Raw genomic sequence first — 14,853 nt, forward strand, 5'->3', positions numbered from 1 at the left:
GGCTTCGAAGTCACTCGAGGACATGAATTCCGACCAGGGCCTCCAAATACTGTAATAGAGATCTAACTGATTGTGGGAGTCAGCCAGGAGTTCCTCCATTCTATGGAGATGGGAAACTTCTTTGAGCCAGACCGAGACCGTGGGAGAGACTGAAGATTTCCACAACCTCGGGATCACGGTTCTAGCGGCTAATATGAGGAAATGAAGCAGTCTCGAGGCCGACTTGGGTATACGGTCTGGGAGAATGGATAGAAGGAGTATCTTAGGGTCCCTGGGAATCGCAATAGAAGTCAGCCTAGACATAATGTCCAGGATCTGAGACCAGAACGAGTCTAACTCAGGGCAGGTTAGCCAAATGTGTAACATGGTACCACCCGGACCTCCGCACCGCCAACATACATCAGAGACTCCCGGGTATATTCTAGCGAGCAGTGAGGGAACACGATACCAACGTGTAAGAATCTTATAGTTGGTCTCATGAGCTTTGCACGATACAGAGGACCGATGGCACCATTCAAAGGCCCCCTTCCACTCCACTGGCGTAATCGTGGTACCCAGCTCCCTCTCCCATGCCGAGCAAAAGGAAACGGGCACCACAGAAGTGGCTGTAAGGAGATATGTGTAGAGTGTGCTGATCGGTTTAATTACTTGGGAGGTGGAGGTACACAGGGATTCAAAGGGCGTGAGAGGCCTGTGTAGGGTCAATCCCATTTTCTGAGATGCATAGAAGTGTGCAGCTTGGGTGTATTGAAAGGTCTTCGCCACAGAGGGAGAGGAGTCGTGAAACAGATCAGTAATGGGTTTTAGCGCTGTCGGGGTCATTAGATCTCGAAATGTAGGGGCCTCATCTCTATGAAAGGATAAGAAGGAGTGGGAGTGCTGCGCCGGTGGGAAAGCTGGGTTGCCAAAGAGCGGAGTCAGCGGCCCTGGTGAAGGGAGAAAATGTAGGCGAGCTAAATAGGACTTGTATGTCTTAAGTACAGAGGCCGCAATCGGGGGCATGTTAGGGGGGGCCTTCCCAGCAGTCAGGAGACCAGGCGTCCATAACAGGGATTTCACGTCCATTTGCATGGCTCTACTTTCAAAAGTCACCCACTGCTTGTCAGGTCTGTGATGAAAACCATCTAACACTCTGGTGAGGACTGAGGCCAGGTAATAGGAGGTCGGATCTGGAAGTGCCAAACCACCATCTTTCTTCCTCCGTGTCAGGATCTGTCTAGCCAGGCGTGGATGACGCCCGGCCCAGACGAAGCCAGATAGGACCGCAGAGACCTCACGGAAAAAGGAGCGGGGCAGGTACAATGGTATACATGAGAAGAGGTAGAGTAGGCGTGGGAGTACATTCATTTTCAAAATGTTAATTCTGCCCAGCCAAGAGAAGACTCCCATCTGGCCAGGTCGGAACGCAGCGTCTGTAGAAGTGGGGAGAAGTTAAAGCGGTATGTGTCAGCGTAGTCGCTGGGTACTTGGATCCCTAAATATTTAAGGGAGTGTGTCTGCCATTTAAAGGGGTATGATGCCTTCAGGGACTGCATGACTCGGGGTGAGACCGTAATATTCATCGCCTCGCATTTAGAAGGGTTCAGTTTGTAGTTGCTAAAACTAGAGTATTTATGTACAGTGGCCAACAAGGAGGGCAGGGAGATCTGTGGGGAGGACAAGAACAATAGAAGATCGTCCGCATAGGCAGAACATTTATAATGGCACTGAGGAAGGGGTATCCCCCGTATGTCGGCATTTTGTCTGATATCAATCAGCAAATGCTCCATACACAAGACATATAGTAAAGGGGACAGCGGACACCCCTGCCTCGTGCCATTGCGAATAGAAAAAGGGGCAGACAGTTGGCCGTTGACGCGGATTTGCGCTTGGGGGTTGGTGTACAGGGCCCTGATCCTTCCCCTCATTACTGGACCTAGGCCTATTTGTAACAGTGTGGACTCCATAAACTCCCAGTCCACCCGATCAAAGGCCTTCTCTGCGTCCAGCGATAGAAGCATTAGAGGAAGACCTTGACGTTTGGCGTAGTGTATGGACGAGAAGGTTCTCAGGGTATTGTCACGTGCCTCTCGACCTCGGATAAAGCCTACTTGATCGGGGTGGACGAGAGAATTCATGTGGTCCGCTAATCTGTTTGCCAGCAGTTTTGCAAAGATTTTTGCGTCTACATTGATCAAGGAGATTGGGCGGTAACTGGAGCATAGTAAGGGATCCTTACCATCTTTAGGTATCACCGTTACAAATGCTTGCATGAAGGAGGGGGGGGGGGAGGGGATCCAGGTGCAACCTCGTTAATCGCCGAGAGGAGCGGGGTCAGCAATTCTGAACTAAGAGTTTTAACAAACTTAGCAGTATATCCATCTGGGCCTGGATTTTTCCCTGAAGGGAGAGAAGAGATCACAGACCTCAGCTCCTCTCGGGAGAAAGGGGTCTCCAATGCCTGGATTATATCCTGTGATAGGCACAGGAGCGCCGTAGCGTTTACATAATCACCCAATAGCTGAGGAGACGTGGCGGCGTTGGAGAGGGCGGGTGGTCGAGGGAGATTATATAGTTGGTTGTAATAGTTATGGAACGCAGTTAAGATGTCAGGGGTGAGGTGGGATGTGGTACCATTGTCCGATTGGATAACAGGGATATATGTGGTGTAACGCTTGTTCTTTAGAGCAGAGGCCAGTAATTTACCAGACTTGTTACCCCACTCATAAAAAACCCTGCCTGTGAGTTGTCTGTAATAGCGATGTTTAGCGGATCACCCGGATCAGTTCCCTGTAAAGGTCCTCCTGTTGAGACGCTTTATGTAGTGTCTCTAACCTGTGAAGTGATCGTGTCAGGGAGAGAAATTTAGCGGATGTTTCCCTCTTAAGCCGACCCCCATGCTTCATCAACACCCCCCGGAGTACACATTTTAGAGTGTCCCACTTCATAGTAGAAGAAGTGGGGTCAGAAGCATGATCTAGAGCAAATTGATGGATGGAGGATTTAAGTTCCTGGAGACACAACATATCCAATAACAGTGACTCGTTCAGCCTCCATGAAGCATGGGGCTTAGCAAACGAGGGGACAGAAAAGGTGCAGAAGACAGGGGCATGATCGGAGTGCGTCACGATGCCTATGTCAGTCTTAGAAATATTAGCGAGGAGGTGGTGGGGAAAAAATATATATAGTCAAGTCTACTATAAGATTGTCTGGGGTGGGAAAAGAACGTGTAATCCCGCCCCTCCGGGTGGAACACGCGCCACGTGTCGCTGAGCTGCAGGGCATGAAGTTTCTTGCGCAGGGCCCTAAGTTTGTTGTGTGAGAGTATGGAGTGGCCTGACGATGTATCAGTGGGGGGGTGTAAGGGCACATTCAAATCCCCACATAGAATAATGGGGCCAGATGCGAACTCTGAGAGAGTGTCTAGCGTGCGGAGTAGGAAGGGGACCTGAGAATGGTTGGGAGCGTATATGGAAGCTATGGTGAAGCAACGTTCTGCGATCATGCAGTTCAGAAAGACATACCGGGCATTGGGATCTATCAGGGATGAGGAGACTTGTATGGGAAAGTTTCTGTGGAAGGCGATGGAAACGCCTTTCGCTCTGGACTCGGGGTTGGTACTATGGTACCAGCGGGGGTAATATCTAGAGGTCAGAGTTGGGAGGTGTCCCTCTTTAAAGTGTGTCTCCTGAAGTGTAAGTATGTGTACCTTCTGCCTATGGAACGAGTAAAGGGTTTGAGCCCGTTTTTCTGGTGTGTTGAAGCCCTGTACGTTTAAGGAGGCTATCTTAATGTCTATTGCCATCACGACCTAAAACAGGGATGGAGCCACTCACCAAAGTGCCCAGGTGACATCCCAACGTCCGTCCCAGCCAGGAGCACAGCGGGCGGCGGGTCCGACCTAGAAAAAGAGGAAGAGAAGTGAGTGAGAAGGTGAGAGAAGAGGGGGTGGGGGGGAGTATAGAAGAACAGTAGGGTAGCTGCCGCACAGACACGGTAGCAAGGGTACTAAAGAAGAGGGCCATAAGGGCCCAAAGCCAAGCCAGAGCCAGTCTGGTAGGCAACCTAATGGGGGAAACATAGTGGGCTCGACGGCCGAAAGGGTACGACCATGATTTAAAAACCATTGAGGAATGTAGGGTATAAGGACATCTCGGGCCGGGGCCTAATGACTCTGTATGGCGTTACTCAGTCCCGCAGTAGTGGAGAGAGCATTATAGGTAATGGGCAATGGGATGCCGGTCGGGCCAATAGCCCTGTGGGAGCAGATGAGCAGGGAGCTATGGGAGGAAGCCTAAAGGTCTAAGTATGGTGAAGTAAAGACATAGGGAATAAACATCAATATCACTATAAGAGAGAAACAGTAAAAACATATACTCAGCATCACATGGGATAATTCAGGGGAGGCAGAGTGCCTAAGGGGAAGACCAGCGATTCAGGTCTCCCAGGAGTCCACCAGGAGGACAGCCGCAGGATGAAGGTCAAATCGGTTCCACCGTCATCAAGTCTTCCTCTTCTGTCATTGGGGGAGCGGGGTCAATTGCTGTTCTCTACTGGTCCCCTGTACCGGAGCCGGTCGGGGAGTAAGCGATGACATCGCCTCCAAGCTGTAAAGTTGATTCCAGTCAGGCAGAGAGATTGGCGGAAGTCTGAAAGTTTTCAGAAAGTTGCCCAGGTCTTCCGGACGTCTCAGAGTGGCAGTAGTAGTCCCATGTCTAGCAACCAAAGAGAATGGATAGCCCCATTTATAGGTGATCTGTGCATTGAGGAGGGTCTGCAGCAGGGGTTTCAACGCCGCCCGCAGGCGAAGCGTCTGGAGGGAGAGGTCTGGGTATAGCTCAGAGTCAGAGTCAGAGTCAGCTACCTCCATTTCTGAGGCCCAGTCGACGACATTTCTAGGTGGAGGTCCCGGGACCTTAATAGAGCTTGGCATTTGAGCTTGGGGTGAGGCTCTCATAGATGTAGTGAGGTGAGGAGTAGCAGAAGGGGTACCCTGGCCCTGGCAGCAGGTGGGTGCTGTTGGTTTCCCCAAGGGGGAGGCGGAAGGTTCCAGAGTAGAGGTGCTGGGAGAGGCAGGAGGAGCATGTTGGTGCGGGGTCTCTACTAAGGGCATAGGTTACATGTAACATGGGAGCCTTCTGGGGACTGTGCTCCCAGTAGTGGAGGGAAATCAGTTGGACTCCAGTGGCTAAGGAGGGTTGAGGACAATGCCCCCACAGTGAGCGCTGGTAGCTGGGGAGCTGCTGAGGGCGAGGTTGCTGGCAGCAGCCGCACTGAGACCGGGCCCTGTGGTGAGGAGGCGCAGGAGCGCAGCATAGTCTCCTCAGGAGTGCAGGAATCCGGGGGTGCCGAGAAGGCTGCAGAGATCCTACCTTCTGGAGCTGTTAGCAGGTGGGACACTTTAGTGGCACTTTCTCCCTCCGGTAGCGGCACTGCATTCTCAGCCTGTGTAGTGCAGGCCGGAGGGGATGAAACAGACTCCTGGCAGGGAGTCGCCGCAGTCAGCGCCCGTGCTTCATTTCCGGCCGCGGCCATCATGTTCGGAGGCCGTGCGGCGTTTGCTTCGTCCGGGAGCGGACAGTTCTGGCTGAAATATGCCGAAATCAGGCGAGTGGGGTTCCCGGAGGCTTGAGACAGTTGTGTAGGCTTTTTATTCCGGCGTCTGCCTCCCATAACCCGGTGCTTTTGCCCGTTATACACCGGCCCAGGCAGGAGCTCTTAGAGTGCACGTCCTTCCGCCAGCGCGCCCAGCCACGCCCCCGCGATCAGACATCTTATCACCTATTCTTTAGATAAGACTTCCCCCCCAGGGACGGTTCTGCCTATAGGCAAAATAGGCAGCCGCCTAGAGCACCCTCTTGATGGGGGCGCCGCTCTGCTCAATGCAAGAAAGTTAGTAACCAGCCAGCATGTGAAGCATCTGCCGCTCATCCCAAGCACCCGCCCAGCCAGAACTGCTGTCATATAACGAGGGGGTTTGTTACAGTTTGTCACCCCAGTAGTAAGGAGATTACATGAGGAGGGGGTTTGGTACAGTGTGTCACCCCAGTAGTAAGGTGATTACATGAGGAGGGGTTTGTTACAGTGTGTCACCCCAGTAGTAAGGTGATTACATGAGGAGGGGTTTGTTACAGTGTGTCACCCCAGTAGTAAGGAGATTACATGAGAAGGAGGTTTGTTACAGTGTGTCACCCCAGTAGTAAGGAGATTACATGAGGAGGAGGTTTGTTACAGTGTGTCACCACAGTAGAAAAGGTCATTACATAAGGAGGGGGTTTGTTACAGTGTCACCCCAGTAGTAAGGTGATTACATAAGGAGGAGGTTTGTTACAGTGTGTCACCCCAGTAGTAAGGAGATTACATGAGGAGGGGGTTTGTTACAGTGTGTCACCCCAGTAATAAAGAGATTACATGAGGAGGTTTGTTACAGTGTGTCACCCCAGTAGTAAGGAGATTACATGAGGAGGAGGTTTGTTACAGTGTGTCACCCCAGTAGTAAGGAGATTACATGAGGAGGAGGTTTGTTACAGTGTGTCACCCTAGTAGTAAGGTCATTACATGAGGAGGGGGTTTGTTACAGTGTCACCCCAGTAGTAAAGTGATTACATGAGGAGGAGGTTTGTTACAATGTGTCACCCCAGTAGTAAGGTGATTACATAAGGAGGAGGTTTGTTACAGTGTGTCACCCCAGTAGTAAGGAGATTACATGAGGAGGGGGTTTGTTACAGTGTGTCACCCCAGTAATAAAGAGATTACATGAGGAGGTTTGTTACAGTGTGTCACCCCAGTAGTAAGGAGATTACATGAGGAGGAGGTTTGTTACAGTGTGTCACCCCAGTAGTAAGGAGATTACATGAGGAGGAGGTTTGTTACAGTGTGTCACCCCAGTAGTAAAAAGATTACATGAGGAGGAGGTTTGTTACAGTGTGTCACTCCAGTAGTAAGGAGATAACATGAGGAGATGGTTTATTACAGTGTGTCACCCCAGTAGTAAGGAGATTACATGAGGATGAGGTTTGTTACAGTGTGTCACCCCAGTAGTAATGAGATTACATGAGGAGGGGGTTTGTTACAGTGTGTCACCCCAGTAGTAAGGAGATTACATGAGGATGAGGTTTGTTACAGTGTGCCACCCCAGTAGTAAGGAGATTACATGAGGAGGAGGTTTGTTACAGTGTGTCACCCCAGTAGTAAGGAGATTACATGAGGAGGAGGTTTGTTACAGTGTGTCACCCCAGTAGTAAGGAGATTACATGAGGAGGGGGTTTGTTACAATGTGTCCCCCCAGTAGAAAGATGGGGCGTATCAAAGGGCGGAGCCAATGGGCAGGGTCAAGGGGAGGCAACATTAGATGTTGCCTAGGGTGGCAAAAATCCTTGCGCCAGTCCTGCTCCCCCTCTGAGTGTTTTATAACAAGTCATCACGTCTAGAATAATTTATGCTTCAACTTCATCTGGTTTAACAGTTCCCCCCCCCCCCCGCCCATTAAGACAACTCCTTCCCATATGTCATTTTAGGAGACATATGTATGCCATTGTGGGGGTGCTGTTCAGAACCCTTCTATGAGCCTTTAATGTGTGAAATGGAGCGGAATAATGGCTGCCAGACACCGAGAGTCCCAATGTAACAAAACTTTAATTATTCCGCAGACTTAAGCACAATTAAGCCAAACTGTTCCATCAGACATATTTACGGAGCTGAGCATATGGCTGCCGTCTCACACTATGGGGGCACGTTACTCGTGGCTTCACACAATATATACAGTGCACACAAGCCTAATGGTTCACAGTAGGGGGTTCACTTCTCAGTTATACAGTCGAGCAGTCTGGCGTTTTGGTTGTGGTGTTGATGTTCCTCTTCTTACTTTGACCTTGTTTCTGTTCATGCTGGCTTTTATGCATTTTCTCACCCAGTGTTTCCCAACCAGGATGCCTCCAGCTGTTGCAAAACTACAATTCCCAGCACGCCCAGACAGGCTTTGGCATGCTGGGAGTTGTAGTCTTGCAACAGCTGGAGGCACCCTGGTTGGGAAACACTGTTCTGACCTCTCATTGAATTGTGGGTCAGCTACTCTCAATGATCAATGCCCATCTAAGACAGCTCCCAATATTAAAGGGGTACTCCCGTGGAAAACTTTTTTTTTAACCCCTTAACGACGAAGGACGTATATTTACGTCCTCCGCCGGCTCCTGCGAGATCGGGTCGGTCCCAGCGGCCATCAACGGCCGGGACCAGCGGCTAATACAGGACATCACCGATCACGGTGATGACCTGTATTAGCCCTTCAGACACGGTGATCAAAGCTGACCGCCGCATCTGAAGCGAAACTGAAAGTATCCTGGCTGCTCAGTCGGGCTGGTCGGGACAGCCGTGGTGAAATTGTGACGTTCCGAACAGCTTACAGGCCCTTACCTGTCTCCTCGGTGTCCGATCGGCGAATGACTGCTCCGTGCCTGAGATCCAGGCAGGAGCAGTCGACGCCGATGACACTGATCACAGGCGTGTTAATACACGCCTGTGATCTGTGTAAAAGATCAGTGTGTGCAGTGTTATAGGTCCCTATGGGACCTATAGCACTGCAAAAAAAAAAGTTAAAAAAAGTGTTAATAAAGGTCATTTAACCCGTTCCCTAATAAAAGTTTGAATCACCCCCCTTTTCCCATAAAAAAAATAAAACAGTGTAAATAAAAAAAAAAAAAAAAAACATATGTGGTATCGCCGCATGCCTAAATGTCCGAACTATAAAAATATATCATTAATTAAACCGCACGGTCAATGGCGTACACGTAAAAAAATTCCAAAGTCCAAAAAAAGCGTATTTTGGTCACTTTTTATACCATTAAAAAATGAATAAAAAGTGATCAAAAAGTCCGATCAAAACAAAAATGGAACCGATAAAAATTTCAGATCACGGCCCAAAAAAAGAGCCCTCATACCGCCCTGTACGTGGAAAAATAAAAAGTTATAGGGGTCAGAAGAGGACATTTTTAAACGTAGAAATTTTCCTGCATGTAGTTATGATTTTTTCCAGAAGTAGGACAATATCAAACCTATATAAGTTGGGTATCATTTTAACCGTATGGACCTACAGAATAATGATAAGTTATCATTTTTACCGAAATATGCACTGCGTAGAAACGGAAGCCCCCAAAAGTTAAAAAATTGTGTTTTTTCTTCAATTTTGTCGCACAATGATTTTTTTTTCGTTTTGTTGTAGATTTTTGGGGAAAAAATGACTAATGTCACTGCAAAGTAGAATTTGTGATGCAAAAAATAAGCCATAATATGGATTTTTAGGTGGAAAATTGAAAGGGTTATGATTTTTAAGGAAAGGAGGAAAAAACAAAAATGCAAAAACTGAGAAACCCTGCGTCCTTAAGGGGTTAAGCAACTGGTGCTAGAAAGCTAAACAGATTTGTAAATGACTTCTAGTAAAAAAATCTTAATCCTTCCAGTACTTTTTAGGAGCTGTATACTACAGAGGAAATGCTTTTCTTTTTGGATTTATCTTCTGTCATGACCACAGTGCTCTCTGCTGACCTCTGCTGTCCATTTTAGGAACTGTCCAGAGCAGCATATGTTTGCTTTGGGGATTTTCTCCTGCTCTGGACAGTTCCTACAATGGATAGCAGAGGTCAGCAGAGAGCACTGTGGTCGTGACAGAAAAGAAATCCAAAAAGAAAAGCATTTCCTCTGTAGTATACAGCCCCATAAAAAGTATGGGAAGGATTAAGATTTTTTTATAGAAGTATTTTACAAATCTCAAACAATGTAGAAAGAACCGCACTCACCCGTACATCGTGCACTAATATCTTTATTCCTTGGAACGTCAACGGAGAACACAGGACAGACAGTCGGCAGGTACGCCGGGGAACACGAGGTGTGGTTACAGCTGTTTCACGGGAACTCAGGCCGCTTTGTCAGACTCCGCCCTCTGGTGTCGCGTCACAGGTTATATCCACACCTGCGTTCACGTCAGCAGAAGGGCGTACACATACAGGTACGTGACTTAAAACCATAGAAATATTAAAACCAACACATCTTTGCACTAATAATGATTCCTTTAGACAAACAAGTACTTTTGTTATAAAAATACACTAAAATCCAACTTGTCATTTAGGCCGAGGTTGCCCTGGGCATCCGTGCGCAGGATAAGCTCTTCCTCTGCACGTAACAATAACTTTTTTCTATCGATCCCCTCTTTTGGCATTATTCTTTTTATCCCAAAAAATCTGAGGGCAGAAGGATCATTGTTATGGGCAACCTTCAGATGTTCGAGTACTCGTGGACACCCTTTTCCTGAACGAACCGAGTACAGGTGTTCTCTGAATCTGATGTTTAGTGACCTCGTAGTGCTCCCAATATAGTAGCGACCACAGTCACAAAACATACAGTATACAATGTGATTCATTTTGCAATTAATAAACTCCCTCACTTGGATGTGTATGCCTTCAATAGTAAATATCTTACCTATTTTGAGTTTGGGACACCATTTACAGCTCCCACAGCGGTAATTGCCGACCGCTGTGGGGCTGCTTAACCAACCCGCATCCTCTTTACCAGAGTATTTACTGTTGGTTAACATGTCGCCCAAATTAGTGACTCTCTTATAGGAGATAAGGGGTTTATTATCAAAAAGTTTGGAGAGGGTTGGATCATTTTGGATCAGATACCAATGTTTATAAATACTCTGTTTCACCTTCTCAGCCATCGGGCTGTGCGTAAAAGTGAAGCAGAATCTTCACTTTTACGCACAGCCCGATGGCTGAGAAGGTGAAACAGAGTATTTATAGTCCTATTTATTTATAGTAGCTATTTATAGTCCATAACAACCTACGGTCCATGTATCCACTTTACCATTACGCAGGAGTGTTTAAAGGGGTACTCCAGAGGAACCAAAATGTTTTAAGATCAACTACTTAACAATCTCAATCCTTTCAGTACTTATCAGCTGCTGTATACTCTAAAGGAAGTTTGTGTAGTTCTCTTTAGTCTGACCACAGTGCTCTCTACTGCCACATCTGTTCCTGACCTGTTCAGAGCAGGAACAAATACCCAAAGCGAAATCTTTCCTGCTCTTAACAGTTCCTGACATGGACAGAGGTGGCAGCAGAGAGTACTGTGGTCAGGCTGGAAATAACTGCACAACTGTTATTCCTGGTTAAATAGTCATATTTAAAGGTGAGCAGTGACTTATGTTATGTCACTCTATCACTCGTGGTTTCCTAAATTATATTTTAAAAAATGATCATACTTAACCCTCCATACCCACATATTTTTTGTAAAAGGAAAACCAAAAAATATATAAGGATCATACATACATCTTCTTCATGTCTACATGTACATACCATTAGATTACCAGAGCTAAAGAAACCAAAAACCTGTTGTTCACCTTTTAAAAGCGTATTCCCTATACACGAGATAAGTAAAAACAAAAGGAAAAATAGCCAGCACAACAACCTAATACACAGGTGCCCGCTGCTGTGGCAAATACAAAATGTACAAACAAGAAAGTTGCAACAGCACTCTAGGTCAAAAAATGGAGGCTCTCAGCGCACTTTTTGATCAAAATGTGTCCCCCCATCCACCACGCGGAGGTGGCCTCATATCGGATGGGACCCTAACATGATAACTCACCTCTGCTGTGCATATAGCCTCTGACTGTGTGACATGTTGGATCAGCCATTGACTAAACCACCTCCAGTCTGAGAGGGGTGGGGTGCACGGCTAAAGAGGGTGCCACACCCCCCAATTTACAAAGTAAAAACAAAAGGAAAAATAGCCAGCACAACAACCTAATACACAGGTGCCCGCTGCTGTGGCAAATACAAAATGTACAAACAAGAAAGTTGCAACAGCACTCTAGGGTCCCATCCGATATGAGGCCACCTCCGCGTGGTGGATGGGGGGACACATTTTGATCAAAAAGTGCGCTGAGAGCCTCCATTTTTTGACCTAGAGTGCTGTTGCAACTTTCTTGTTTGTACACGAGATAAGTGTCTGATTGCAGGGGTCCCAGCGGTTAGATCTTCCTGCTGATGGCTTTGGCCCCCACCTTCCGAGACAAACAAGTCCCTGCAGTTAGCGGTCCGTCACTGCCAAGACTGGTTGGATTCGGAAAGTTGAGTTGAATAATCAGCTTGTAGAGTTTAAAGCTGATCTGGAGTTCGTGAGAGGTCTTCTGGATAGAGGATGCGTTTTCAAAACCTGTTTTCTAATGCAGCCAAAAAGTCAGAGAGGCCGGCCAAGTCACATCTGCACATCTCCTCCTTACCCTGACCCGCACTATTGACGTACAGGGCTCCATACTGGGAGGTGTTTTCCTTATCATCAAAAACATCACTGACTCACATTTTCAATTTTGCATGACAAATCTGTAATATCTCAGTACAGAACATGGTCCTGTACTACCCTTAGGCCCTGTCAGGTTGAGACCCTCAGTGACCTAGGGGCTCCCCTGCATGATCTCCCCCTGTTGTTTCCTGAATGTTGTGTATATCATTTTAATGCCTAGACAGTATCCTTATGTATAGGTAGTACAAAGGACCTGTGGGAGGTCTCAAGGACCTGTGTAAGTCTATCACATGTTATGTTATGCAGTCACATGATTTGTTGTCATATGATCACCCAGAGAGCACCAGCTTAACCTATGACCCGCAGCTTGACCAATGGGCTTTAGTCCAGCCCCCCACTATATAAAGGGGCGGCCATTACAATTCACTTCTCTTCTCTTTCTTTTGCTCTTCTGCTGCAAGCAGCTCTTAGAGATCTAGTCTTTGCTGAGGAACAGTTAACACCAGAGATCTCCGTGCAAGTGAACAACATCTGGAAGACCCAAAAGCTACAGTCATTCCAGTAAGTCTCAAGTCTATGTCTGCTGTCACTTAAACTAGTCAAGTCCTGCATATAGTCAATTCAAGTCCAATCTCGAGTCAAGTTAATTACAAGTATATTGGTCCAGCAAGCTGCGAAGTCCCTCTGGGTCCTGGCCACCTCTCTGGGAAATCTGGCCTTAGCTGTGAAGATAATTCCATATGTATTCTACTCAGTAAAGCCTCTGTTTGACCATAACTGGTTGTGGACTCTCATTTCACCACTAGCAACTGGGATAGCGGAGAAACCGGGCGTGTCGTGTTCAGGAACCCTAAAACTACACGAACACTAGGGGTTAACAACATCTTGCCCCCGGTGTTGATACCATCTGATCCCACCACTTACACCACTACACCCGTGGTCCCGCCATACACCCGTGGGTCACCAAAATCTAAATGTATTCTTTGCACACGATAAAAAACTGAATTTTAACATTTCTGACCATAATTTAAAGGAGTACTCGAAAATGAATTCATCCCCTATCCACAGGAAAGGGGATAAGTAGCTTATCATGGGGGGTCAGACCTCTGGGCCCGCCTGCGATCTGCAAGACGCGACCCCAGCGCTCTCAGTGAGGAATGCATGCTGCAGGCTCCATTCATTTCTATGGGAGCGCCGATAATGCCAGAGCTGTACATCTGCAGCACGCGCACATCATTTAGTCCCATTTGGTCCCATTCCGGTGATCGTGTGGTGGGCCCAGCGGTTGGACCTCCCTGCGATCAGCTACTAATCCCCTATCATGTGGATACAGGATAAGTTATTTTTTGCCGGACATCTCCTTTAAAGTTCTCATTGACCCAGCAATGAAAACTTTAGCTGCTTAAATTGCATTCTATGAGAATAATTCTTCCCAGGACAAAATAAATTGATAGTGGCATTAGTGGGTTATATGCCATGGTCGTAATTTACATAGGAAAAACCTGCAAATGTCAGGAATGACTGACCACCTAATGACTTATGTAAGTAGATAATGACTTCTCCAGCTTCTATGTTCCTTTTACGATCATTGGTGTTGGGCCGGTAATGAGGTCACAAAGAGCTACAGCTCATTGTGTAAAGTGAGGAATAAAAGAAGGGTAATTACTTAAAATCCCCCAGAAGGCCACTTAACAAAGCATTGCATTGCAATGGCTAGATAATAGACTCCTTCTTGATATGAATGTATGTATGAATTGATTCCAGGTATGGACAGTGTCGGATTAAAGTTCCTGCACTACTTTTTCTCTGATCACATTTAAGTCATCATATTCGGTGATTGGTTATATAGCCAGGTCCAAAGTAGCCTATATTCTGCCTTTGACCTTTGGGACTCCATGTTAGGGTAGTTATTGGGAGTATTGTGTCACACAACTTGGTCCCACAGGATGATCCTCTGGTACTTTTGGTGGGCCAGTTTGTCCTTGGGTATAGAGGGTAGAGCACATTATTAGTGTATAGTTTCACTAGAACTACACTGCTCAAAAAAAATAACACATCCTAGATGTGAATGAATGAACTAATCGTATGAAATACTTTCGTCTTTACATAGTTGAATGTGCTGACAACAAAATCACACAGAAATTATCAATGGAAATCAAATTTATCAACCCATAGAGCTCTGGATATGGAGTCACACTCGAAATCAAAGTGGAAAACCACACTACAGGCTGATCCAACTTTGATGTAATATCCCTAAAACAAGTCAAAATGAGGCTCAATAGTTTGGGTGGCCTCCACGTGCCCATATGACCTCCTTACAATGCCTGGACATGCTCCTGATGAGGTGGCGGATGGTCTCCTGAGGGATGTCCTCCCAAACCCGGACAAAAGCATCTGCAAATTCTGGACAGTCTGTGGTGCAACCTGGCGTTGGTGGGTGGAGCAAGACATGATGTCCCAGATGTGCTCAATCGGATTCAGGTTTGGGGAATGGGTGGGCCGGTCCATAGCATCAATGCCTTCCTCTTGCAGGAACTGCTGACACACTCCAGCCACATGAGGTCTAGCATTGTCTTGCAT

This window comes from Hyla sarda, chromosome 1 (assembly GCF_029499605.1).
Source record: "Hyla sarda isolate aHylSar1 chromosome 1, aHylSar1.hap1, whole genome shotgun sequence".
Lineage (NCBI taxonomy): Eukaryota > Metazoa > Chordata > Amphibia > Anura > Hylidae > Hyla > Hyla sarda.